The sequence below is a fragment of the Castanea sativa genome, chromosome 11 (assembly GCF_040712315.1).
Source record: "Castanea sativa cultivar Marrone di Chiusa Pesio chromosome 11, ASM4071231v1".
NCBI lineage: Eukaryota > Viridiplantae > Streptophyta > Magnoliopsida > Fagales > Fagaceae > Castanea > Castanea sativa.
Window position 1 is genome coordinate 24193113 of NC_134023.1, and position 27375 is coordinate 24220487.

The window sequence follows — 27375 nt, forward strand, 5'->3', positions numbered from 1 at the left end:
GCTTATCTTCCTTCGTCCATGACGTGACGGGATGAATGAAGGTGCCTAATGGATTCGTCTGGGCAAGAAGGTTCGTTGATCCTATCACAAACTATTGATCTAAACTCAACTCCAATCCAGTTGGAATATTCTTAGATACTATACATGGATCTACCAATCTACTTGACTAAGTTTAAGGTGCACGAATTCACCAATCTATGTGGCTGATTTCACCACAACAATATCTTAATTGTTGTAATTTTACTTTGCAACAAGTTCACTTGTAACGCCACAGCCACTTAAAGTAAATCGTATTATCCACACTCAATTGCCATAAATCTCAATTAGTTGGCTGGTATTAAGCTTAAGGGTCCGTTTGGTTGGAATGGTAGACAAGTGGGAGGATAGAAGTTGGAAAAAAGATAGAAAAGTGGGAGGATAGAAGAGATTTAGTTTTCTCCCATATGTATTTGGTTGGGAAGATGGAAAAGTTGAGAGACGGAAAACTATGAAAAGGAAGTTGGTATAATTTTACAATTATGTTCCTATTAAATAATAATAAAATAAAAAAAAAGCAACGCAATTTTATACACATTTGTTTTAATTAAAAATTTGTGTATTGACACTTCACTTTTATATATATATATATTAAAAGCATATTCCAAAAGGATTCAAAACTGGTGAAGAAGAAAAAGACAAAAAAAAAAAAAACTTGCTTGTTGGTATGGAAGGAGAATTTTGTCAAAAACACACCTTCCTCTTTTCACTTCCATTTTCCCTCTAATTTGAAGAGATCAAGTTTTGGTGGGCCTCGAAAGAAAACTACTAGGCCCCACTATTTTTCTCTCCCTCTCTTTTCAACCAAACACACTTATTTTTAGTTTTCTCATCTTTATTTTCCATCCTCCCTATTCCACCTCTAACCAAACAGACCCCAAGTGAGTCTTCAGTTAGTGCAATTGAGGTTGTAGTCGAGGCATCAAATTTAGCAAGTCTTGAGCAAAATTTTTAGTAAACTCTCATGTACTCAAATATCATTTTCAAACATACTCCTAGACACTAAGAACTTACAATTTAAAATACAATTAAACAAGGTTTTGATACGAGTTGCCAACACCTAACACATGCTTTAGACAACAACTTGCACAAACTATGTACAGGGGCGGTTTGATGCGTTTGAGGGCCTAAGGAGAAAATTGATTATCTTATATTAGATATAAAATTACTACTAATTAATATGAAATATGTAGAATTTTTTTTCTTTTTTTTTTAGAAATTTTATAGACAAAAAAAATTTGAAATTTTTTTTTCATACTTGTTGATGTGGCCGGCATATTGATAGTGGTAAGTAAAAAAAAAAATTTTAGTAGTAGATTTAGATGAGAACTAGTAAAGTTTGCTAACTCAACTCTTATTGTTATTCTTATTTTTTTTAGAAGTGCAACATTCACAAAATTTTTTATAACAAATCCTACTTTTTAAGTTGCTTTTTGTTTTCTATTTGAAAATATCACTATAATTATTTTTTTGTCATCAATAACAACCTAATATTTAACATTAGTTGTAAAAGTGTTGTGAAAAATATTATAAACATTGCATTTTTCTCTCTTTTTAATATGTTTTCCATCTGGTAAAAAAATATTATTTTATTTATTGATTACAAATAACCTTATTGGTTAAAATTTGGAGGCCTTTTTTTACTTGCGGCCTTAGGCAACTGCATTTCTTGCTCTAGCATTCAGCCGGCTCTAACTACGTACTCCATGACACAAATTTACCAATAATGAAGAGTTGCATACAGGTTCTATAAGGTGAGTTTGAATGCTCATTTTTATGTTTATTATAAATAAATACAAAGACAGGAGTAGAGGGAAAGAAATTTTTGGAAAATTTACAATATAGTACACACTCAAAAAGGCGTAACTCTCAAATGTGTAGCGCATGAGTTTGAATGATTGATAAAGCTATTTGAAAATTTTATTTTAATAATAATTACTAAATGATGAAGAAAAACAAAACAAAATGAAAATGGATTATTTAATAAAGCTTAGTCATTTGATAAAGTCAATTTAAAAAAAATGTGGTTTTGAAGTCATAAACAAGGCATATTTAGAACATCTCTCTACCTGAAATCCATCTGTAGCAAATTAGTCACCTCCTCCAACGGGCTGGACTAAATACAATTTTGATGCAATTATTAAACCACTGCCACTTTCATTGCTAAAGTGGGTAGACGTGATACTGGAGAACTATTATTTGCACATTTAAGCCTTCTCCCTCCCTCTGACTTGACTTATCCACTAGAGAGGCATATGCAGCAGCCATGGTCGCCAAACTGGAAAATTCTCACAATCATAATCTTGTCAACTTCGAAGGAGACTCAAAAGGTGTCATTGAGGCTCTATGAAACCCTTACTCTTCTCCTTTGTGGTTTACTACCCTTGTTAACGTGTAATAGGTTGTGGGCTTTAGGCCCACCTTGTTTATTTGTATACCACACATATTTGTACTACACACGCTTCCTCCTATATAAAGACACTCATGTATATTTTATTACTTGAGAAATAAAATATTATTCATTTAGTATTTCTAGCATGATATCAGAGCCACTGCTTTGACCTCTCTCTTAGCAGTCTTGTCTCACTTGGTGTTACTCCATTCTCATCCCTTTCGCAGTCACAGCAGCTGCGGCGTCCACTCACCGTTAGACCTCCAACGTTTTTCGGTCATCGTCCTTAGGTACTAGACCTACAGTCACTGTCGTTGAGAAGTCCCACACCACAAAGACCACTGCCCTTTTTGTCTCCACCGTGAATCTTGCTTCGATTAACTTTTTGCAAGTACCACTGTGATCGTCTTACCCTAATCTACTTAGCCGTGGAACTCTTGTAGTCATCGGAGCCCTTAGGCACCTCATGTGCCGCCTAAAGAATCTGCATTTCAATCATGCGTCACATGCGCCGTCCTCTAGTCCAAGCTAACGTTATCCTTGACATCATCATAGCCACATTAGCCCTAGTTGACATCATCATCTAGTCACTACTTATGTCATCACCATGTCATCTTCTTACGTTAACTGCCACGTCAGCATCAGTCAACTGCTGACATCATCACCGTTGACTACCGCTGTTGACCATTGACTTTGACCACTGCTAGTTGACTTGGACCGTGAGTTTGACTGTTGACTTTTTTGCAATCTAGGTGCTCTTTACCTAGTTTTTTGTATAGATTTCATTTTTCTAGTTTATTTTAACATATTTTGCCTCTAAATGGATAAAAATGATTTTTTTTCTTCCTCGCCCCATCAATACTATATTGGAGAGGAATAAGAATTACTTATCTTGGCCATAAGCTATACACAGTTTTCTTAAGGGTTGTATGGTCCAGCAATATTGTGTTGGTACAATCACTATTCCTGTCAAGGGGTAGCTGAAGAAGATATTGCCTTCATCAGTCGCATGGTTGAATGGGGTAGTCACAACCACATGATCCTCACTTGGCTCTGAAATACTTCCATTTCCTCCATCTCCAATTTGTTAGGCAGCTTTGATGATGCAAAATCAGCATGGGATATGTTGGCCAAAAGATACTCCACTTCTTATGGATCCGTGAAATATCAGTTAGTGGTTAAGTTGCATCAGCTCAAGCAAGAACCAGCGTAATCCATCAATGACTACTATGATCAGCTTCGCTTCATTTGGGACCAAATTGACCTTTCTGATCCAACTTGGGCATGCTCGAAGGATGCTCAGAAATATGCTACTGTTCTAGATGAATTTTATCTCTATGAATTCTTGATGTCACAAAACAATACCTATGAGTCCATCCGAGGTCAGCTTCTTAATCACAGTCCTCCTCCCTCTTTTGATACTACTATAAATGAGTTAGTTGGAGATGAAGCTCGTCTTGCAACCCTTCAAGCCCAAAATAAGCTTAATGTTCTAGCTATTATTCCCTTTTCTCCCCCCATAGAGCAACCTTCGCAATCAGGGTTTGATGCCTCTAGCTCTTGCAATCATCGCAAGAAGTCGAACAAAAAGTTCTGCAACTATTGCAAGCATCCTGGCCACACTATTGAGACTTATTACCGTCTTAACAAATCTACTGCTGCTATTGCGAATATTGAGTCTACTCTTCCAATGTCTTTCATTTCAGCTGAGTCCCATTCTTCTAGATCCACTATCAATCTCTCCTTAACTGAACTATAGAACATCATAGCTCAGGCTATTTGTATGGCTAATAATGCATCTCTTTCCATTGCTCTTTCAGTTTTACTCGGTAAGTCTCACTCTTGGCTTTTTGATTCTGCCTGTTGCAATCACATGACACCCTACTCGTCCTTATTTCTAAACTTGAACCTGCACCACATCATCTTAATATTCATATAGTTGATGGTTCCACCATGCATGACAATAGTCTAGGTTCTTTTTCGACCTCCAACCTTTCAGTTCTTGGGGTCTTCCATGTACATGACCTATCTTATAATTTATGCTCTATGGGACAATTAGCTAAACTAGGTTATCACCTTATTTTTTACTATTCTAGGTGTACTATGCAGGATCCAAGGATGGGGCAAGAGCTTGGGATCGGCCCTAGAGTTGGGCGAATGTTTCCCATGAATAACCCTCATCTTCCACTAGTTGTTCTTGTTTCTATTACTGTTGCAGTCACTGCAATTTCTTCCTTACCTTCTCTCACACTTTGGCATTCTCGTCTTGGTCATGTACCCTTTTCTCGGGTACAACAGTTAACTTCTAAGGGTATGTTAGGTTCTGTGTCCAAAGACAATTTTGATTGTACTTCATGCCAATTAGGAAAATAGCCAATTTTGCCTTTCAATAATAGTGAATCTATCTCTAATGGTATTTTTGAGTTATTTCATTCTGATGTTGATATTTTGAATCTATCCCTATTATTAGTATTGGTGGATATTGATATTTTGTTGTCATTATTGATGATTATTCTCGTTATATTTGGATTTTTCCTATGAAATCTCATTCTGAATTACTACCAATCTACAATAACTTTGCAAAAAAAGCTTGAAACACAATTTTCCAAACGTATCAAAAATTTTCAATCTAATAATGCTCTTGAATACACTCAATATACTTTTCAAGATCTTTTGCATTCCTATGGCATTATACATCACCTAACTCGTCTAAGTACCTTTCAACAAAATGGTAGAGCCAAACGAAAACTTCATCATATTCTTGACATTATTTATGCTCTTCTTCTCTCTGCCAAAGTTCCTGCCCCATTTTGGGGTGAAGCCTCTCTTCATGCTGTTTATACTATTAATCGCATTCCAAGCACTGTCATTCATTATCAAACTCCATATGAGCACCTCTTTGGGTTGTCCCCTGACTATCATCACCTGTGCTCCTTTAGTTCCGTCTATTTCGTTCTTTTTCAGCCTCATGCGCACAACTGTGAGAGACCGCACTTCTTGAGGGCTGCTCTCAAAAAGAGATTTAGGCGCTTAGAGCTTCTCCCTCTTGGGTAATTTTTTGGAGTCACCACTTATTTTTTATTAAAAAAAAAGAAAAAAGAAAATACAATTATATATCTAAAAATACCTCAAATTCATTAATTGATTATACAACTACAATTTGATAGAATAACTTTACAAGTCTTTGGTCCTAATACAATCTATGTAAAAATTACAAAGCTTTGGTCCTAGCTACAATCTACTAAAACAAAATACAAAACACTAGTCTACTATCCAAAAGGCACCTATTCCGCCCAGACGAAGTCTAGTCTTCTAGACTCTAATGACCATTATATACCCTTTTGTATGATGTTGAATGATATGTTGCAACACATGTAACAAACACTCAGTGAAATTAATTTAATTAAATTTGTCTAATGAATATGCCCTCTTTTTAAAGAAAAATCAAATCTATTTTGTAAAGTTGAGAAAAATGAAATTTGGTTAACAAAAATCAGATCTATTTTGTAAGGGATAAAAAAAAAAAAAATGAGATTTGGTTTATCAAAATCAGATTTGTTTTGTAAGGAATAAAAAAAAAGAGATTTGGTTAATAAAAATCAAATCTGTTTTGTAAAGGATAAAAAACAATGAGAATTTTTAAAAGAGGATTCGTATTCATAATTCAAATCTATTATGCATGCATCACATATTTATGGAATGACATAAAAAAAAGGAACTTTAACCTAACTATGAATTCATTCTTTAAAATTCAAAATCTACAGTTTTTATTTGATAAGAAAACTTTTTCAGAAAAAATTTTAGATCTGTATTTTCAAATTTTCATGTATTTAATGAAAATACAGATTTGTTTTGTATGTTTGAAAAATTCAGATCTGTATTTAATGAAAATACAAATCTATTTTGTGACCAAAAAAAAATTCAGATCTATATTTAATGAAAATACAAATTTATTTTGTAGCCAGAAAAATTTTCAGATCTGTATTTAGTGAAAATACAGATCTCTGTTTTTGACCTAAAATTTTTTTCAGATCTATATTTAGTGAAAATACATATCTATTTTTGACCCAAAATTTTTTTTCAAATCTGCATTTAGTGAAAATACAAATCTATGTTTATTTTTAGAAAAAAGAGTTTTGGTAGTTAATTGCGAATTTTGAAATCAATGAAGAATTAAAACATGTTAAAACATTAAAGAACATTCTATCTAAGCATACAAACATGGTAGATATAAATTATGAACAAGACATAATAAAATCAAACACTTACTACCAAACATCATGCAATGAACAACTCAACATGTCAATTAAGAGAAAAGAAAAATAAACATAAGAATGAAAGTAAATACCTACTTGCATGAGTGTACCCTTTAATGGAAGAATATTTTAGAAATCAAAGAAATTTTCACTTCATTGAGGTCTAAAATACTTTACTAACAAAAAAGAAGTTCTTAAAGCCAAGGCTTCCAGAACGTCTTTAATGTAAGGGGAGCAGAAAAGAAAGGAAAAGAAGGGCCCTGAATTCTGATCTTTTTACTCTATTTATATAGGCTAGGATGCTTGAAAAATAAGCTGAATAAGATTAGACACAAATTAGAACACGTCCTTATCTCTTGGGTGCCAGGCTCACTTTTCAATTTTGGTATTATTTGAACTCCTTTTTTGAGGATTTTTTAGTTGAAAATTGCACCTAGACGCGTTTTTAATTCGTATTCTAAAAAATAATCCATTTTCCTTGATATTCAGGTCTTTAAAGTAATAATTATCTAATAGATAAGTATTCTAAAAAGACTTATTTATCCACAATTTCTTTGTTATCTGATTATCCACTTTATTCTTATGCAAGCAGGCTTATTTTTGACAAAAACCAACAATCAATCACAAAATTATTTAATTAATTTTAATTATTAACCAATCAAAATTAATTCAAATTAATCACGCGTGATCAGTTCCACCCAAACAAAATGCATGCAGACCACAAAAACTTGATCATGTGATATCTTTCAATCCGACGGCCCGATTTAAGAATTAGACATACCGTCGTGACCGTTAGAATCTCAAGATCATTTTATGATATGCAATGAATAAATTAATGCATGTAATGCAACTCTAAATTTTAGGTATATGAATGGTCACTCTAGCTATCTTCCAAGATTAAATTATGGGTGCAAAATCGAATGTCTATAACAACAAACTTGAGTCTCAATCAAGACTTTGTTGTTTCCTTGGCTATGGCAAAACTCAAAAGGGGTATCAGTGTTATGATCTTGTCTCTCATCATTTCACGTTTCCCAAAATGTTGTCTTTCGGGAACACTGCTCCTTTTTTGAACTCTCTCACTTCCGTTCTTCCCTGAGTACCTCCTCTGTTTTAGAAATCTTGCCAAACGAATCACAAGATGCTCTCGATCCTCCTTTGGACTTCTCTATGCAACCACCAGATATTTTTTATGCTTCTCTTAGATCACCCTCAAATGAACAGGTGGAAGACGAACAGGTCGATTACGAGCTACCTAACTTTGAGCTTGGGTCCACTGCTCCTACTCCACTTAAAGATCTTCCACAAGACATTCCATCTAGTCACTTAACTTAGGTAAGATCCAATCCTGCAAATTTACTTGACTATCATTGTTACATTGCCCTTGCTACAATACACGAGCCTCACACCTATCGTGAGGCCTCCACTGACCCTTTATGGCAGATTGCAATGAAAAATGAACTTGATGCATTATCTAAAAACCATACTTAGGATTTGGTTACTCCCCCTCCTAGACAGCCTGTGATTAGTTGTAAGTGGATCTACAAGATCAAGACTTGCTCTAATGGGTCCATTGAGTGCTATAAGGCTCATCTTGTTGCAAAAAGGTTTACACAAGAGTATAGGATTGATTATAAAGAGACATTTTCTCTGGTTGCTCGTATCTCATCTATTTATGCCCTTTTAGTTGTTGGTACTATTAGTAAATGAGACCTTTTTCATATGAATGTCAAAAATGTCTTCCTTAATAGGGATTTAAGTGAAGAAGTTTATATATAACCTCCTCTTGGTCTCTTTGTTGAACCAAACAAGTTTTTTCACCTTCAACGTGCACTTTATGGCTTTAAACAAGCTCCATGAGCTTGGTTTGCCATGTTCAGCTCCACCATCTTTTGCATGGGTTACACTACCAGTCCTTATGATTCTGCCTTATTTCTTCATCGCATCGACAAAGACACTATTTTGCATCTCCTATATGTGGATGAAATGATCATAACTGGTGATAACCTTAGTGGCATTCAAGAACTAAAGGATTTTCTCAGTCAGCAATTTTAGATGAAAGATCTTGGACATCTTAGCTACTTCTTGGGTCTTGAAATGACTCATTCCATAGATGGTCTTTATATTACTCAAGACAAGTATGAATACCGTTAGGTCATGGATATCTCTGATTTCTTGGTGAAGCAAGAATCAAACCATTTTGGCCCACTCTAGTACTAAAGCAGAATACTGTGCCTTGCTAATACCACATCTGAGCTCCTTTGGCTTTGGTGGCTTCTTAAGGATTTAGGAGTGTCTACATCCTCTGCTACTACTCTTTATTGTGACAACCAAAGTGCCATTCATATTTCTCATAATGATATCTTCCATGAACGGACTAAACACATCGAGATCGATTGTCATTTTATTTGTTATGATCTTGTCCATGGTGCTCTCAAGCTGTTCTTAGTCTCCACTAAAGATTAACTTGTAAACATCTTCACCAAGCCACATCCTAAGGGATGCCTTTGTGCTTTGGTTGAGAACCTCAAGTTGGTCTCACACCCACCTTAAGTTTAAGGGGGATTGTTAACGTGTAATAGGTTGTGGGCCTTAGGCCCACCTTGTTTATTTGTATAGCACACATACTTGTACTACACACTCTGCCTCCTATATAAAGGTACTTGATGATACAAAAAATCAACAATTGAGCTCCTCATCGTAGCGGATGGATGATGCTGTGAATGGGGTCGTCTCTGTGGATGAAAAACCTACAAAAATGAACTAGGTGGAAGAGTATAAGGGAAAAAGATTCTAGAGAGAAAACGAGTAGAGAGTGATTTCATAGAGTATTTGTGTGTACCTTTAGCTTCTGTTATCTTCTCTTTTATAGTTGTATGCCTCATTAATGGGCAATGATGTGCTACATTTATGCTCAAAGGCTAGTGCATTATAGAATCTTTGTTTGGAGGCCATAGCTCACTCTATGACCGTTGGTCCATCAGTTACGTTTTGTCATCAGTGATCATAATAAATGCGTAACAACTTCTCTGAGTGAATGAAAATTTTTGTATAATGACGACCATAAATTTCTGGTTCATCAGCTGCCCCCTTGTTCGTTATCTTGTCTTTTAGACGAGATAAGAACAAATTCGTCTGACACTTCGTATTTCGTGTGCTGCGTATTTATGACAATTTAATGTCTGGGTGGTTGGCCGCCACGTGTACAGCTAGGATGTGTTTGATGTGTGAACATGTTTTGGTTTTCCCATGTGAGTTTTGGCCACTTGTTTTGCATTTTTCCCTCCTCTTTCCTCTCTTCTGTATTTTTCCTTATGTAGTTCTCTGTTCTAGGGTTTATTTCTCCTCCAAGCTATTAAGTTTAGTGTCCTTAAATCCTATTGTATGATGTTATGTATGACTCAATGTATGACAAATGTTGTATTAATAAAGTTGTTTTATTATAATCTAAAATAAAGGTAACATGAATATTGGACATTATCATCCATGAGATACATAGCATGTGATTTATGTGATTTAATCACAAAAGATCTAAGTCACAAGTTCTTTGTAAACTCAGAATTTTAGTTCATAGTCGGTGATGAAATTGGGCATTTCATCTGCAAATACTATAACATATCAACTAAGATGATTTGCCTTGATCATAGAAGTGGAAACATTTAGTTGGTATGTTAATATGTTTTAAGAGTTAAGACATATTGAACTGGACCACTGTGAGATTTATTATTCTTCTAACGACTGTCAAATGAATAATAAATTTCACAACTTATATTTGTTAGGATTAGTGCCCTTAAATCCTATTGTATGATGCTATGTATGATATTATGTATCACATTATGTATGACATGATGTATGACTTAATATTGTGATTGATAAAGCTATTTTATTATTATCTAAAATAATGGTAACATGAATATGGGAAATTATCATATAGTCCATGAGATGCATTGTATGTGATTTATGTGAAAAGTCACAGAAGATGTAAATCACAAGTTCTTTGTAAACTCAGAATTTATAGTTCGTAGTCAGTGATGAAATTGGGCATTTTATCTGCGAAGACTAGAACATATCAACTAAGATGATTTGTCTTGATCATGGAAGTGGAGACTTCCAGTTGATATGTTGATATGTTTTAAGAGTTAAAACATATTGAACAGGACCACTGTGAGATTTATTATTATTCTAACGATTGTCAAATGAATAATAAATCTCACGACTTCTATTTGTATGAACTCTTAATCCTGAGAGAATAATGGACCTGATCATGAGGTGTAGGTTGCTTTGATATATCAGGAGTGAGATCTAAAGTGATGGTCAAAACCTCAGTATGTTGGGCAGCCACATTTAGTGTTGATGGAACATATATTCTCAAGATGGAATTCATAGTCTCTTAATGGAGATATAAAATATTCTCTTGAGATAAGTTTAATGGGTTCAGTTATTCAGAGAGTTAGGCCTAACCACTTTAGTAAGAAATTACTAAAGTATATATTTATGAATTGGATTTCATAAATATATAATGAATAACTTTAAAGGATTAAACCGGGTACTCAAGGATAAGATGTAGTAATTTACAAAGTGGCAGTCTACATTTATGACTTTGTGTTACTACGAATATTTTATGAAGGGGTTGCATGTATAATAAAGTCTTGGGATATAATTTATTAAAAAGGCCTAGAGTGCAATTATATTTATATAGTGGTATTAAATATAATTAATGGTAACTTTGGACTTGTCAAGAGCTGACGGAAAAGCCCAAGGCCCATTGGAGCTAGTGTCTTATTGATTTATTTTGGTCCCACTCCAAGCCACACACTGAAGCCCAATTGGAAAGGCCCAATAGGCCAACCCAATTAGATAATCAGTTAGTTATAAAAGGAGAAACATACAGAATTTTTGCCAAGAAAAAAAATAAGAAACAGTGTGTGAGAGAGTGTGAGACACACTTTCATTCTCCCATTGAAAACTGATTGAGAGACCACACATCTTGGGCATAAAGTGGAATTGGAGTGAAGATTAAAAGTGTTCCCAAGTGCTTCTAATCTTTGTTTTGAATTTCCCCACACCAAGGTATGCCATCTTGTTCTTAAATTCTGAAATTTACATAGTGCACGTTATCAATTATGAATGAAATAGATCTTTGTTTGTTGCTTCCGCTATGTGTTTTGTATGAGATACAAAACCAGAATTTTTCCTTCAATTGGTATCAGAGCCAGGTTTTCATATCATGATTGTATAGCCTGTGATTGAGTTTTAGAATTTAAGAAAACTGTCATCTTTGTGTCTTCGTGATGGCCATTGATATATGACTTTTGAAATATATATATATATATATATATATATATATATATATATATATATTGTATACCAAGAATTGTTATATACGGATGATTGAATATAAGGGATTGTTAAAGGATTCATTATAATGTACGGATTGCATATAAAGAATTGTTACAGTAGAATGATTGAATCCGTATTTAAATATATGTATTGCAAGTGCGTGTGAATAGTGCCGTGTCCTGAAATGGTTATTGTTTGGTAGTAACTGACATATTGCTAGTGTGTGTGAATAGTGCCGTGTCCTGAAATGGTTATTGTTTGGTAGTAACTATTTGTAACTCTAATATGGATGCACGGCTTGGACTTGTTCATGCACCGCTTGGCCCATTTTTTTTGCACGGCTTGGACATTATCCAATTGCATGGAGTGCATGGCTTGGCTATTCAAAGTTTTTTTATGTCTTGCATATTTTATGGCCAACTTGCATGCATATATATATATATATATATATATATATATATAGAGGATTCCTTTTGCATATACCATCCGTATATATAAGATTACATATAATAATAATATATAATGTAATAATTATATATTACATATATTAATTTGTATATTATATTATAAATAATATAATATGGATTTTTATATGTAATAAGGGTTTTTTTATTACGTTATATATATTTATATATATTAATGCTAGGATAATGAAATTTATTCCTAATGAGATTAGGATTATATTTTCAACGTGTCTAGCATTATTATCATTCTTGATCTTAAAAACATTTAATTTAAAATATCTAGTGGGAGAGAGATACAAGGGTTGGATCTCATGGCCTCCATTATTGGTTCACAGTAGTGTGAAATATATACTTTGTCTTTGCTTTGAGCTTAGCATTCCATGCGGAGAGTATTTATTTCATGGTCCTACAAGATTGAATTTCCTGGTTTATAGTGGTTTGATAAACACCTTGTCTTAACTTCGAGCTTTGCATTCCATGCAGAGGGTGTTTTATCATGGTACTACAAAATAAGTCTGTTAAAGGGATGAAATGTGGTTACACATGATTCTAGACAATGGTATACACTAGACTAAGTATTATAGTATCCTCTAGGCTGAGTTCTTACTATTATTACTTAGAGGCTAAATGTAAAACGGCATATTATTAGTGTTTGATAAGAGTTATCATGATAGCACTAATAATGAGAATAGTTCTCAATCAATCATAGTATTTTATGTTCACTCTATGCTGAGGGATATTGAATATGAGATTGGGTTGTCGTTGCATATATTATTTTATGGTTTTTGTTAAGGTTCCATATTATATACTTATATGCTAAATTGATAATGTCTAGTTTACTTATTATATTCATGTTTATTATTTTCAGATTTTATAATGGCATCATTTATCCCACTTGTTTCTATCCTTAACTAAAACAAACTGACTGGATCCAATTATGTTGACTGGAAAAGAAATTTGGACATTGTTCTTACTGCTGAAGAGCACAAATATGTGCTTACTCAACCATTTCCTAACTTTCCTTCATTAGATGCTCCTCTTGAGGAAAAACAGCGATATGATCGTTGACAGAAATCTAATGAGATGACCAAGTGCTATATCCTAGCATCTATCTCAAATGTTTTACAGCATCAAATGCAGGATGTAGAGCTTGCTTCGGACATAATGCATAGTCTGAAGGAGATGTTTGGTGAGCAAGGCCGTTCTGCAAGGCAAGAAACCATGAGGCAAATTTATAATATCAAAATGGCTGCAGGAAGTTCAGTGAGGGAGCATTGTCTTAGGATGATTGCTAATCTGAACACATTAGAAGTTTTAGGTGCCGACATTGATGGAGAATCCCAAGTAGATATGATACTCCAAATACTACCGAATCATTCAAGGAATTCAGACTCAATTATAATATGAACAAAAAGATTTATTCTTTGTCTGAATTAATGAATGAGTTAGTGGCGGCGGAAGGCATCCTTGGTACTTCAAGTGTTGAAGCCAATGTGGGTGAAGCTTCTACTTCTCAACCTAAGTCGAAAGGCAAGGGTAAGAAGAAGAAGAAGAAGAAGAAGGACTTCACTAAGAAAGATGGTAAACAAATTGCCTTAGGGGTTGCCAACAAAGGAAAGAAAACCAAAGGAAAGTGTTTCCATTGTGGTGAGAAAGGACATTGGAAGAGGAATTGTCCAATATTCAAGGCTGCCAAGAATAAGGGTATGAAAAGTTCATTTCTTCTTGAAATATGTTTGGTACAGAATCCAACGGATTCCTAGTGTGTGGATTTAGGTTGTACTAATCATATCTGCAATTCTTTGCAGGGGTTCCAGGAGACCAGAAAGTTAAATGAGGGAAAAATATTTCTTACTTTGGCTGATGGGAGCAAGATTCCGGTTGAAGCTGTTGGAGTGTTTAATTTGTTTTTTAAGTCTAGAGTTTTAATATTGGAAGACTGTTTGTATGTACTTAATGTTTGTAGGAATTTAATTTCTGCAACTTACTTAGGTAAACATGGATATTGTATTATCCTGAAAGACAATGTTGTAATAAAGAAGGAGAAAGTGTTTATTTGTTCTGGCAATATTGTAGATGGTCTTTATATTTTAACTCCTGATAAGCATGAATTATACAATTCTGAATTAGATAGTAGCTCTCATGTAAAATCATTAAAGAGAAAGTTTCCTTCTACTAGTGATGCATATCTATGGCACTTGCGTTTAGGTCATATCAATTCAAGTAGGATTCAAAGACTAATCAAAGATGGACTTTTACAGCCCATGGACTTTGATGGTTTTCCAGTTTACGAATCTTGTTTGGAAGGTAAGATGACCAAACGACCTTTTAATGCAAAGGGTAAAAGAGCCCAGGATTTGCTAGAACTAGTACATTCAGATGTATGTGGTCCTATGTCAATCCAAGCAAGAGGTGGCTATAAGTATTTCATTACTTTCACTAATGATTACTCTAGATTTGGTTATGTGTACCTAATGAAACGGAAGTCCGAAGCCTTTGAAAAGTTCAAAGAGTTTAGGGTTGAAGTTGAGAATCAATTGGGTAAACACATAAAGGCCATTCGATCTGATCGAGGTGGCAAATACCTTCTTGGTGATTTTAAGGATTACTTGACTGAAAATGGGATTATATCCCAATTGACTGCACTTGGAACTCCACAACAAAATGGTGTAGCAGAAAGAAGGAATAGGACTCTTTTAGATATGGTTAAGTCCATGTTGAGTTATTCGACTCTACCAATTTCTTTTTGGGGATATGCCATAAATACTGCAATTTATCTTCTGAATTTAGTACCTTCGAAGTCTATTTTAGCATGCAAAACTCCAAGAAAGGATTGCTTCCTTTTAGACATGGAGTTCCTCTGTTTGATGACCAAAGGCCTAAGACTCAAGAGGAAGAAAATATGATGAGACAAGTTCCTTATGCTTCTGCAGTGGGAAGTCTCATGTATGCCATGCTTTGTACTAGACCAGATATTTGTTATTCAGTTGGCATGGTCAGCTGATATCAATCAAATCCAGGACCAAAACATTGGCAAGCTGTAAAGCATATTCTCAAGTATCTTAGGAGAACGAGAGATTATATGCTTGTTTACCATAGTGAGGATTTGATTCCCATTGGCTATACAGATTCAGACTTTTAGTCAGATCTAGATTTCAGAAAATCCACTTCAGGATGTATTTTCACCTTGGGAGGTGGAGCCATAAGTTGGAGGAGTGTTAAGTAATCTTGTATTGCGGACTGCACCATGGAAGCCGAGTACATTTCTGCTTGTGAAGCAGCAAAGGAGGCTGTTTGGCTCAAGAAATTCCTTTCTGATCTTGGTGTTATGAGAATGGAGCAAGTTCCCATCACATTGTTTTGCGACAATAGTGGAGCGGTTGCACAATCCAAAGATCCAAGGAATCACAAGAAAGGAAAGCACATTGAGAAGAAGTACCACATCATTCGAGACATTGTTTCTCGTGGAGATGTTGTGGTAGCAAAGATTGAAAGTGCAAATAATCTAGCAGATCCCTTTACCAAAGCCTTGCCTCAAAGGACTTTTGAGTCACGTTTGGAAACAATGGGAGTTAGATTAGTGCACAATAGTCTTTAGGGCACGTGGGAGATTGTTAGGATTAGTGCCCTTAAATCCTATTGTATAATGCTATGTATGATATTATGTATGACATTATGTATGACATGATGTATGACTTAATATTGTGATTGATAAAGTTATTTTATTATTATCTAAAATAATGGTAACATGAATATGAGACATTATCATATAGTCCATGAGATGCATTGTATGTGATTTATGTGAAAAGTCACAGAAGATGTAAATCACAAGTTCTTTGTAAACTCAGAATTTATAGTTCGTAGTCGGTGATGAAATTGGGCATTTCATCTGCGAAGACTATAACGTATCAACTAAGATGATTTGTCTTGATCATGGAAGTGGAGACTTCTAGTTAATATGTTAATATGTTTTAAGAGTTAAAACATATTGAACAGGACCGCTGTGAGATTTATTATTATTCTAACGACTGTCAAATGAATAATAAATCTCACGACCTCTATTTGCATGAACTCTTAATCCTGAGAGAATAATGGACCTGATCATGAGGTGTAGGTTGCTTTGATATATCAGGAGTGAGATCTAAAGTGATGGTCAAAACCTCAGTATGTTGGACAGCCACATTTAGTGTTGATGGAACATATATTCTCAAGATGGAATTCATAGTCTCTTAATGGAGATATAAAATATTCTCTTGAGATAAGTTTAATAGGTTCAGTTATTCAGAGAGTTAGGCCTAACCACTTTAGTAAGATATTACTAAAGTATATATTTATGAATTAGATTTCATAAATATATAATGAATAATTTTAAAGGATTAAACCGGGTACTCAAGGATAAGATGTAGTAATTTACAAAGTGACAGTCTACATTTATGACTTTGTGTTACTACGAATATTTTATGAAGGGGTTGCATGTATAATAAAGTCTTGGGATATAATTTATTAATAAGGCCTAGAGTGCAATTATATTTATATAGTGATATTAAATATAATTAATGGTAACTTTGGACTTGTCAAGAGCTGACGGAAAAGCCCAAGGCCCATTGGAGCTAGTGTCTTATTGGTTTCTTTTGGTCCCACTCCAAGCCACACACTAAAGCCCAATTGGAAAGGCCCAATAGGCCAACCCAATTAGATAATCAGTTAGTTATGAAGGGAGAAACATACAGAATTTTTACCAAGAAAAAAATAAGAAATAGTGTGTGAGAGAGTGTGAGATACACTTTCATTCTCCCTTTGAAAACTGATTTAGAAACCACACATCTTGGGCATAAAGTGAAATTGGAGTGAAGATTAAAAGTGTTCCCAAGTGCTTCTAATCTTTGTTTTGAATTTCCCCACACCAAGGTACGCCATCTTGTTCTTAAATTCTGAAATTTACATAGTGCACGTTATCAATCATGAATGAAATAGATCCTTGTTTGTTGCTTCCGCTATGTGTTTTGTATAAGATACAAAACCAGAATTTTCCTTCAAAATTTGCATAAACTCTTAATACCTGAGAGAATAATGGACATGATCATAAGATGTAGGTTGCTTTGATATATCAGAAGTGAGATCTAAAGTCATGATCAAAACCTCAGTATGTTGGGCTGCCACATTTAGTGTTGATGGAACATATATTCTCAAGATGGAATTCATAGTCTTTTAATCGAGATATAAAATATTCCTTTAAGATAAGTTTAATGGGTTCAGTTATTCAGAGAGTTGGGCCTAACCACTTTGGTAAGAAGTTACTAAAGTATATATTTATGAAATTGGATTTCATAAATATATGATGAATAACTTTAAAGGATTAAACTGGGTACTCAAAGATTAAGATGTAGTAATCTACAAAGTGGCAGTCTACATTTATGACTTTGTATTACTACGAATATTTTATGAAGGGGTTGCATGTATAATAAAGTCTTGGGATATAATTTATTAATAAGGTTTAGAGTGCAACTATATTTATATAGTGGTATTAAATATAGTTAATGGTAACTTTGGACTTGTCAAAAGTTGACAGAAAGGCCCAAAGCCCATTGGAGCTAATGTCTTATTGGTCCTTTTTGGTCCCACTCCAAGCCACATACTAAAGCCCAATTGGAAAGGCCCAAAAGGCTAGCCCAATTAGATAATCAGTTATAAGGAGAGAAACATACAGAAATTTAAGAAATGAAAAAGAGAGACATCATTGTGAAATGGTGTGTATGTGAGAGTGAGACACTCTATCATTCTCCCTTGGAAACTGATTGAGTGACCACACTTCTTGGGCGTAAAGTGGAATTGGAGTGAAGATTAAAAGTGTTCCCGAGTACTTCTAATTTTGGTTTTGATTTCCATCACACCAAGGTACGCTCTCTTGTTCTTGAATTCTGAAATTTGCATAGTACATGTTAACAATTACGAATGAAGTAGATCCGTTAATCTTCCGCTGCATATGTTTTGTATGCGATACAAACATGTATTTTTGCATCATGAGCTTCCTTTCTCTATTCAGCGTTTCCCAGTAAGTCCTTCATGCTTCTTCTTCTTTTTTTATTCTTCCATGGTAGATTATTCTGCTATTAGAGTGGGTTGTCCTTCCATAAATTTCTTTTTTGCTCAATTAGGTAGTTTACTTAAGTCTGTAGAGGGGGAGCGTCTTGAGGGGATCAATTCCTTCATAGGGAAGGACTGTCCGTATACTTCTATCCTTTCTTCCTTGTTTCCTTTAGTTTCCCATTCTGCTAAGGTAGCTAGGTTGTTGAGGATGTCCGAGGTAAGGTCTAGTGACCCGGAGACAGGGTCATCCTCGTCTGATGATCGTGTGGTCTTGGAGGCCACTTCTGTTTCTACCCCTATAAGGCTTGGAACATCTCGTGTTCTCTCTTTGAAAAGGACAAGAAGCGGATAGGGGATAGATTTCAGTTCCCTGGCTCTATAAAAGTTAGGATCTCGAGTGACGAAGAAAGAGCTTGTCACTCGTATGCTGATGAGGTTTGTTTCTACGAGGCCGATTTTACTAGCAACCTTCGTTTCCATGTTCATGCCTTTGTTAGGGAACTTTTTTCCTATTTGCATCCTACTCCGGTGTAGTTGGTGCCTAACTCTTGGTGGATCCTTGTTTCTTGCATGGTGGTATGGATGTCTGCCAATGAGGGTGATGTCATTAGGAGGGACAAATTCCTCCATTTTTATCGTCTGAGGAAGTCTAAGGACCCCGGCTATTATGAGTTTAAGTTGTGGGATAGGGCTTCTAGGTTAATCCTTAACTACCCCTAGTTTCTCCTAAACTGGAATCCAAATTTCTTTATCTCTAGAAGTGATCGGGAGTTCGTCCCTGGTGAGGACTTGGACGAAGCCCCAAGTTTTTTCATAGTTGGGGAGTTCTCGTGTCTGGTGCATCTTCCTCATCTTTTTAGCCGTTTTTCCCTTATTCTAGGAGTGACAGTGATAGGTGACTTACTCGTATTCTTGTTTTGCAGTTGCCTAGTGTCCTCAGCTGAAGAAGAGGTACCAGCTTCGTGTTGAAAAAGTAAGGGAATATTTAGAGACCGACATGGATTTTGACGAGCTCGTTTCTCCTCAATTTTTATTTCTTCATTTCTTGGGCCCGAAACCATCTACTAAGGTTCAGAAAGACTTGGAAGTTGTGAAAAAGATTAAGTGCTTCTTTCCTTTTGTCTTCTTCTTATATATATATATATATATATATATATATATATATATATATATATATCTCTCTCTCTCTCTCTCTCTCTCTTTGTTTTGTTTTGTTTTTTTTTTGGACCTTTTCTTTGTCCTTTCAGGAATGACGACTAGTTTTAGTAAGCAGAAATTAGCTGAAGTTCAAGAGAAGAAGGCCAAGGGCGGAACCGTCAGTGGCCTTTTGTCCAAGAAGAAGGTTAGTAACGTCGTTAAGAAAGATCCCATGAAATCACCTCCTCCTGCCAAGCGCCTTACCTCTCCCACTTCATCACTGGAGATGATTGCCTCTGGTGGAGAGGAGATTAGGAAGAAGACAAAATCTAGTGGTAAATCTTTCCTTCCTACCTTCTGGGACGATGCTGATACGGCAACTTTGAAGGCCCATGAGGCACTTTCTATAGATGATCTGAGTCCTTTGATGGCAAAGTCATCCAGCGAGGTGATGTCGTCTCACATTCAAAAGCTCGTGTAGGTAAGCATTGTAGGCCGTCTTTACTTCTCTTTTCCTTTGCTTTATTTCTGCTAAAGGAGGTTCTTTGTAGGCTTTGGGGGAGTCTTTGTTCGTCTCCGGGAAGTTCTTGGACTTGGAAAAGAAGGAGCTACATTTAAGCCTTTGATCAAGTCATTATCTGCTGAGAACGACACGTTCAAGAATAAGGTTGCCATCCTCGCTGCTGAAGCTGAGAATGACAAGGAGCATGTGGAAACCTTGGAGAAAAGCCTACAAGTGGAGAAGGAATTTTGCAAACTAAAGGACAAGTAGATTGGTGACTTGGAGCTGAAGCTACGAAATGTTGGGGCCACGGCGGTACAGGATTTTAAAGACTTTGATGAGTACTCTGATGAATTATGCAATTACTACGTGGAGGGCTTTGATCTTCTCGTGAAGTGGATGGCAAAACATCACCCTGGCTTGGACCTTTCTGGCTTGGTTGTTAACAACGTTGAAAAAAAGCTTATGTCTGATCGTCCTTCTAGGCTACATCAGAGAATGTGATGGAGGAAGCCACAGGTGTTGCTAAAGGAATGAAGGAGGCCACCGTTGTAACCCCTGCAAACCCTGTCCCTGATGAGCAGTAATCTTTTATTTTTTCTACTTTTCTCTACTTTCTTTCTTTTTTCCTTGAAAGGCAAGAACAATATTTCTCTTTTGGGCCCATTGTTTTGGGCAACTAAACAATTCTTTTGACGATGATAGATAGGTTTATGGATTTCCTACTTTTAGTTGTAGTAAACAACTCTTTTATGCTTAAACAACCCTTTGCGACGATGTTAGTTGTGTTGAGGCAACTTTTATGTTTAGCTTACATTTGAGCAGCTTTTTACCTTCAGTCGCAATGGGATGATTTTTTTTTATTAAGTCATATTTGACTAGCTTAGAGACGATCTTTGGTTGTGGCTGAACAACTTAGTGTTTTTAGCTGTGTCTAAATAGATTTTATTGAGTCATGTTTTAATGATGACCTTAGTTGTATTCTTTAGTTGTGTTTAAACAGCTTTATATTGAGTCATGTTTGAATGACAGTGCTAGTTATGTTTGAACAACTTAGTATTTTTAGCAGTGTTTGAACAGCTTTTTATTGAGTTATGTTTGAATGACGGTGCTAGTTATGTTTGAATGACGGTGCTAGTTGTGTTTGAACAACTTAGTATTTTTAGCTGTGTTTGAACAGCTTTTCATTGTCTGATATTATGATGTGTGGGGCTCCAAACCTGCAGATGATATTTTTCCATACAAAGCTTGTGACTTTAGCCTCTGTTAGCGTCGTCACTGGCTCTACTTCTACCCATTTTGTGAAATAGTCAATTGCAACGATCAGAAACCTGAGTTGCTTCTTCCCTCTACCCATGATATCAATTGCTCATTGGGCAAAGGGCCATAGTGAGGATATAGGTGTCATCGTCTCTCTTTATATCGTTTGGACATTTGCAAAGCGTTGACACTTGTCTCATGCTTTGATGATGTTGTATGCGTCTTTTTGTAGGGTTGGCCAGTAATATCCTTCTCTGAGCGCCTTTCTTGCTAAGGATCTTGCCCCAGCATGATTTCCATAGATCCCCTCGTGTATCTCACGGAGCACATAATCTGCTTCTTCAAAACTGGCGCATCTTAGATATAGGAGTGAATATCCTCGTTTGTAGAGCATGTCGTCAATAATGACGAAGCGAGTTGCTTTGATCTGTATCTTCATTGCTTCTATCTTATTTTCAGGGAGCCATCATTCTTTCAAATAATGGATGATGGGAGTCATCCACTTGTCTTGTTCTTTTATCTTCAAAACTTGCCCAACTTTTGTGCTTGGCTGCCCCCTTATCTCTACACATAGTTCAAAGGTTGCATTGTAGTTGTCTGACAAGGCCAATCTTGCTAGGAACTCAACTTCTGCGTTTTTGGTTCTTCGGATTTGCACAAAGTCTAGGCTGTCAAAGTACTATGAGAATCGTTGGACGATCTTCAAGTACTTCTACATCCTTTCTTCTTTGGCTTCGTAATCTCCCTTCACTTGTCCAATTATAAGATGAGAAACAACTTGGATGATAAGATTCTTTGCTCCTACAGCTTTTCCTAGGCTTAGCCCTGTTAGTAATGCTTCGTATTCAGCCTCGTTATTTGTTGCTGGGAACTGTAATCTGATAGCATACTTCAATGTTTCTTTTTTTGGAGATATGAGCACTACTCCTACTCCTCCTACTTTCCTCGTTGCAGACCCATCTGTTTGGACCGTCCATGTTTCCATAGGAGGTTCTTCTTCCTTATAGGGGTAAGTGAACTCTGCAATGAAGTCTGCCAGCACTTGGGCTTTGATTGTTGCTTGGGGTCATCTTTCTTATGGGCTGGTCTATCATGACGACGATGGGATGTGCTTGGAAATAAGGACGGAGCTTTCTAGAGGCGACCAACAACGTGAAAGCTATCTTTTCCATCCTTGGGTAACTCGCCTCTACACCTTGAAATGTCTGGCTGGTGTAATACACGGGCTTCTGCACGTTCCCTTCTTCTCTGATCAATGCTGAACTTACCACAGTGTTGGATACTACTAAGTAAAGGTACAGCTTCTCTCCCATCACCGAAGGGCTTAGTAGAGGTGGGTTCGTCAGGTACTCCTTTAACTTGGCAAGGGCTTCCTCGCATTCATTAGTCCACTGAAAAGCTTTTTTCAATACCTTGAAGAATGGAATGCACTTATCCGTTGCCCTAGAGACGAATCTGTTTAGGGCTCCAACCTTTCTGTTAAGCTTTGCACCTCTTTCATTGTCTTTGGTGATTTGACCCGATTATTGCTTTTACTTTGTCTAGATTTGCCTCTATACCTCGTTGGGATACCATGAATCCCATGAATTTTCCTAAAGTAACAACAAAAACACACTTTGCAGGGTTCAATTTCATATTGTACTTACGTAATGTGCTGAAGGTTTCTTTGACATCGTCCAAGTGGTTGGCTTCGTCCTTACTTTTTACCAGTATATCATCTACATACACCTCCACATTCCTTCCAATCTTATGAGAGAACATACGGTTCACCAACCTTTGGTAGGCGGCTTCTGCGTTCTCCAATCCAAAAGGCATAACTTTGTAGTAGTACAACCCTTGGCTGGTAACGAATGAGGTCTTCTCTTGATCGTCTTCGTCCATGAGAATCTGGTTGTATCCAGAAAATACGTCCATGAAACTCAAGATTTTGTGTCCAGTAGTCGAGTCTACTAGTTGATCAGTCCTTGGCAAGGGGAAGCCATCCTTTGGGCAGGCCTTATTCAAGTTTGTGAAGTCAACTCACATCCTCCACTTGCCATTGCTTTTTTTTTACCATAACCACATTTGCAAGCCAATCTGGATAGAAGACTTCCCTGATGAAATCAGCTTCTAGTAGTTTCTCTACTTCTTTAGTTACAACTTTGTTGCGTTTTGGTGCAAACACTCCTCTTCTACTGTATAGGTTTGTATTCCGGGTTAATGTTAGGACGATGTTGTATGATCTTCCTATCAATCCCAGGCATATCTTCATGTTTCCAAGAAAAAACATCTTGGTTTGCCCTTAAGAAGGAGATCATTTTCTCTTTCTCAAGGGCTGGAAGTGACGTTTTGATCTTCAATATCTTTGTCGAGTCTTTTGGGACGATCTCCACTTCTTGTGGTGTTTCTAACGATTCAGGAATGGGCTCTGATTCATTGATCGCCCATGTGTGATTCTCTCTAGATGCTAAGGCAGCTTGATAGCACTCTCTTGCCATTGGAAACTTCACTTTCAAGTAATATGTTGACATTGCTACTCTTAGTTTGTTAAGTGCAAGTCTTCCTAAGATGTTGTTGTATGTTGAAAGATAATCAACTATAAAGAAATCAATTTCCTTGGTGACTTGTTTCGGATAAGTTCCTGCAATCACAGTTAGAGTGACGATGCCTCTAGGGACGATTCTATCCCCCGTGAAGCTTACCATAGGCGAGGTGAAAGGCCTGATCTTCTTCTTATCCAGCTTCATTTGCTAAAATGCGAGCAAGTAGATGATATTTTTTGAGCTTCCTTTGTTAATAAGCACCTGGTGGATGTTGAACTCTTCTACTCTAAGCATGATTACAAGTGGATCGTCATAAGATGGATAGAAGACTTCCCTGATGAAATCAACTTCTAGTAGTTTCTCTACTTCTTTAGTTACAACTTTGTTGCGTTTTGGTGCAAACACTCCTCTTCTACTGTATAGGTTTGTATTCCGGGTTAACGTTAGGACGATGTTGTATGATCTTCCTATCAATCCTAGGCATATCTTCATGTTTCCAAGAAAAAACATTTTGGTTTGCCCTTAAGAAGGAGATCATTTTCTCTTTCTCAAGGGTTGGAAGTGACGTTTTGATCTTCAATATCTTTGTCGAGTCTTTTGGGACGATCTCCACTTCTTGTGGTGTTTCTAACGATTCAGGAATGGGATCTAATTCATTGATCACCCATGTGTGATTCTCTCTAGATGCTAAGGCAGCTTGATAGCACTCTCTTGCCATTGGAAACTTCACTTTCAAGTAATATGTTGACATTGCTACTCTTAGTTTGTTAAGTGCAAGTCTTCCTAAGATGTTGTTGTATGTTGAAAGATAATCAACTATAAAGAAATCAATTTCCTTGGTGACTTGTGTCGGATAAGTTCCTGCAATCACAGTTAGAGTGATGATGCCTCTAGGGACGATTCTATCCCGCGTGAAGCTTACCATAGGTGAGGTGAAAGGCCTGATCTTCTTCTTATCCAGCTTCATTTGCTAAAATGCGAGCAAGTAGATGATATTTTCTGAGCTTCCTTTGTCAATGAGCACCCGGTGGATGTTGAACTCTTCTACTCTAAGCATGATTACAAGTGGATCGTCATAGGGTTGCCTGATGCCACGACCGTCTCTCTCTGAGAAGACAATATCGGGTTTGTCATTCCTTGGCATCTTCATTGGAGGGAGCCATGAATAGATGTTGTTTATCTCCTTTCCCTATGCCTTTTTCAGGGATTTCAACGTTCTGCCTGCTGTTATTCCTCCCGAGATCGTCTTTATTTCTCCTACAGGGGGTTTGGTATCCCCTATCTCTGGAGTTCTATCCTGGTCGTCCGTTTTGTTGGTACCTGTATGGTTTTGTCTTTTCGAATTTTTGACTTTTCATATTTTCCTCTTTTCGTCTTTCAAGTGCCTACACTCATTAGTACGATGCCCGTGGTCTTGGTGGAACCTACAGTTCTTGCTCTTGTCTTTTCTTTCTACTGGAGTGCTAATTGGCTTCAGCCATTGCAGAGAAGGATCATCTATTATCTGCATAAGGACCTGCTCAATTGGCGTTATTAGAGGAGTGAAGTTGGTGAACTTGGGTTTCCTATCTAGAAGCTCCTTCTTTTTCCCTATGGTCTATCCACCACTTCGTGTCTCCTTCTTCTTATCCCAATTGCTGTTTATTCCTTCGTCTCTCTTCCTTTTCCCTTTCATCTCCTTTACGAACATTGCATCCTTTGTGTTCATGTACTTCTGGGCTTTACGGAGCAACTCCACTACTGTTTTTGGTGGGCTTTTAGTGATTAAGAAGAAGAAATCTCCTGGTAGCAATCCTACTTGGAAGGTTGTTAGGATGACTTGATCTTCAGCTTCGTCTACCTATAGCAGTTCCTTATTGAACCGAGTGACTTACTACCTTAGTGATTCTCCTTCTACTTGCTGAATGTTGAGAAGATGGCCAGTTGGCTTTTTGTGCCTTTGCCCTCCAATGAAATGAAGAACAAAACCCTTGCTGAGTTGTTCAAAGTCTGTAGTGGTTCTTGGAGGTGTCTTGTTGAACCATACTCTGGCTGCTCCCTTCAGTGGTGTTGGGAATGCCCTACAAATCACTTCATTTGGGGTTATCTGCAATAGCATCAGCGTCTTGAATGATTCAATGTGATCCAAGGGATCTTTGGAACCATCATATGACTCCAACTGTAGGAGATGGAATTTTAGGGGGAGGGGACGGTTCAGTACTTCAGTAGTGAAGGGTGAGTCAGTCCTTCAAATCAACCTATCCAGATTCTCTCCGCTTGTCCTTCATAGCACTTTTTAGTTCGTCCATCTCCTTCCTCATGTTGTGGAGCTCATTCTCCACCCTAGTGGAATCTTCTCTTAAAGTTCTTCCTCATTTTGGTTTTCACCTGTTGGCCGACGTTCTGCTTATTAAGACTCCATCGTCTTTCATAGCTCTTCATTCTAGTTAGCTCTTCCACATTTGCTAAGAGGGCTTGGATTTGTTGTTGTTGCATAACATCTGGCTGAGGTCCAATTTCTACTTCCATCTCAAACTTTGAGGAATTCTTTTGTCATGGGGAAAGATGGCTTGAATGATTAGTGTTCCCATGGACAGCGCCAAGTTGATGATGCAAAAAATCAATAGTTAAGCTCCTCATCGTAGCAGATGGACGATGTTGTGAATGGGGTCATCTTTGTGGATGAGAAACCTGCAAAAATGAACTAGGTGGAAGAGTAACACGCTAGTGTGGCATCAGCCAAACTGCCCCCGATGCTTAAGTCAGTAAGGGAAAAAGATTTTAGAGAGAAAACGAGTAGAGAGTGATTTCGTAGAGTATTTGTGTGTACCTTTAGCTTCTGTTACCTTCTCTTTATAGTTGTACGCCTCATTAATGGGCAATGATGTGCTGCATTTATACTCAACGGCTAGTGCATTACAAAATCTTTGTCTGGGACTCTGAAGGCCACAGCTCACTCTGTGACCGTTGGTCTGTTAGTTACATTTTGTCATCAATGATCGTAATAAATGCGTAACGTCTTCTCTGAGTGAATGAAGATCTTTGTATAATGACGACCATAAATTTTTGGTTCATCAGTACTTATGTATATTTTATTACTTAAGAAATACAATACTATTCATTCAGTATTTCTAACAGCCCCTTACTCTTCTCCTCTGTGATTTATTGCCCCCCTTCTTCCGAATTTGAAGATTGTTCTAAGTTCTTCTTTTTTTTGGAAATTTTATTTTGTTCCAAGGGATGTTAATTTTTGGCCCGATATGCTGCTAGCTGTAATTGGGATGGCTGTAGGCACAAGTGCCCGTGATAGCTTTGGTGCTTGTCATGGTGGTAGTTGTGAGAGACCGCACCCCCGGCCTGTTTTATAGAGTGTTGGGCCAGACCCACTTGAATGGGTGGA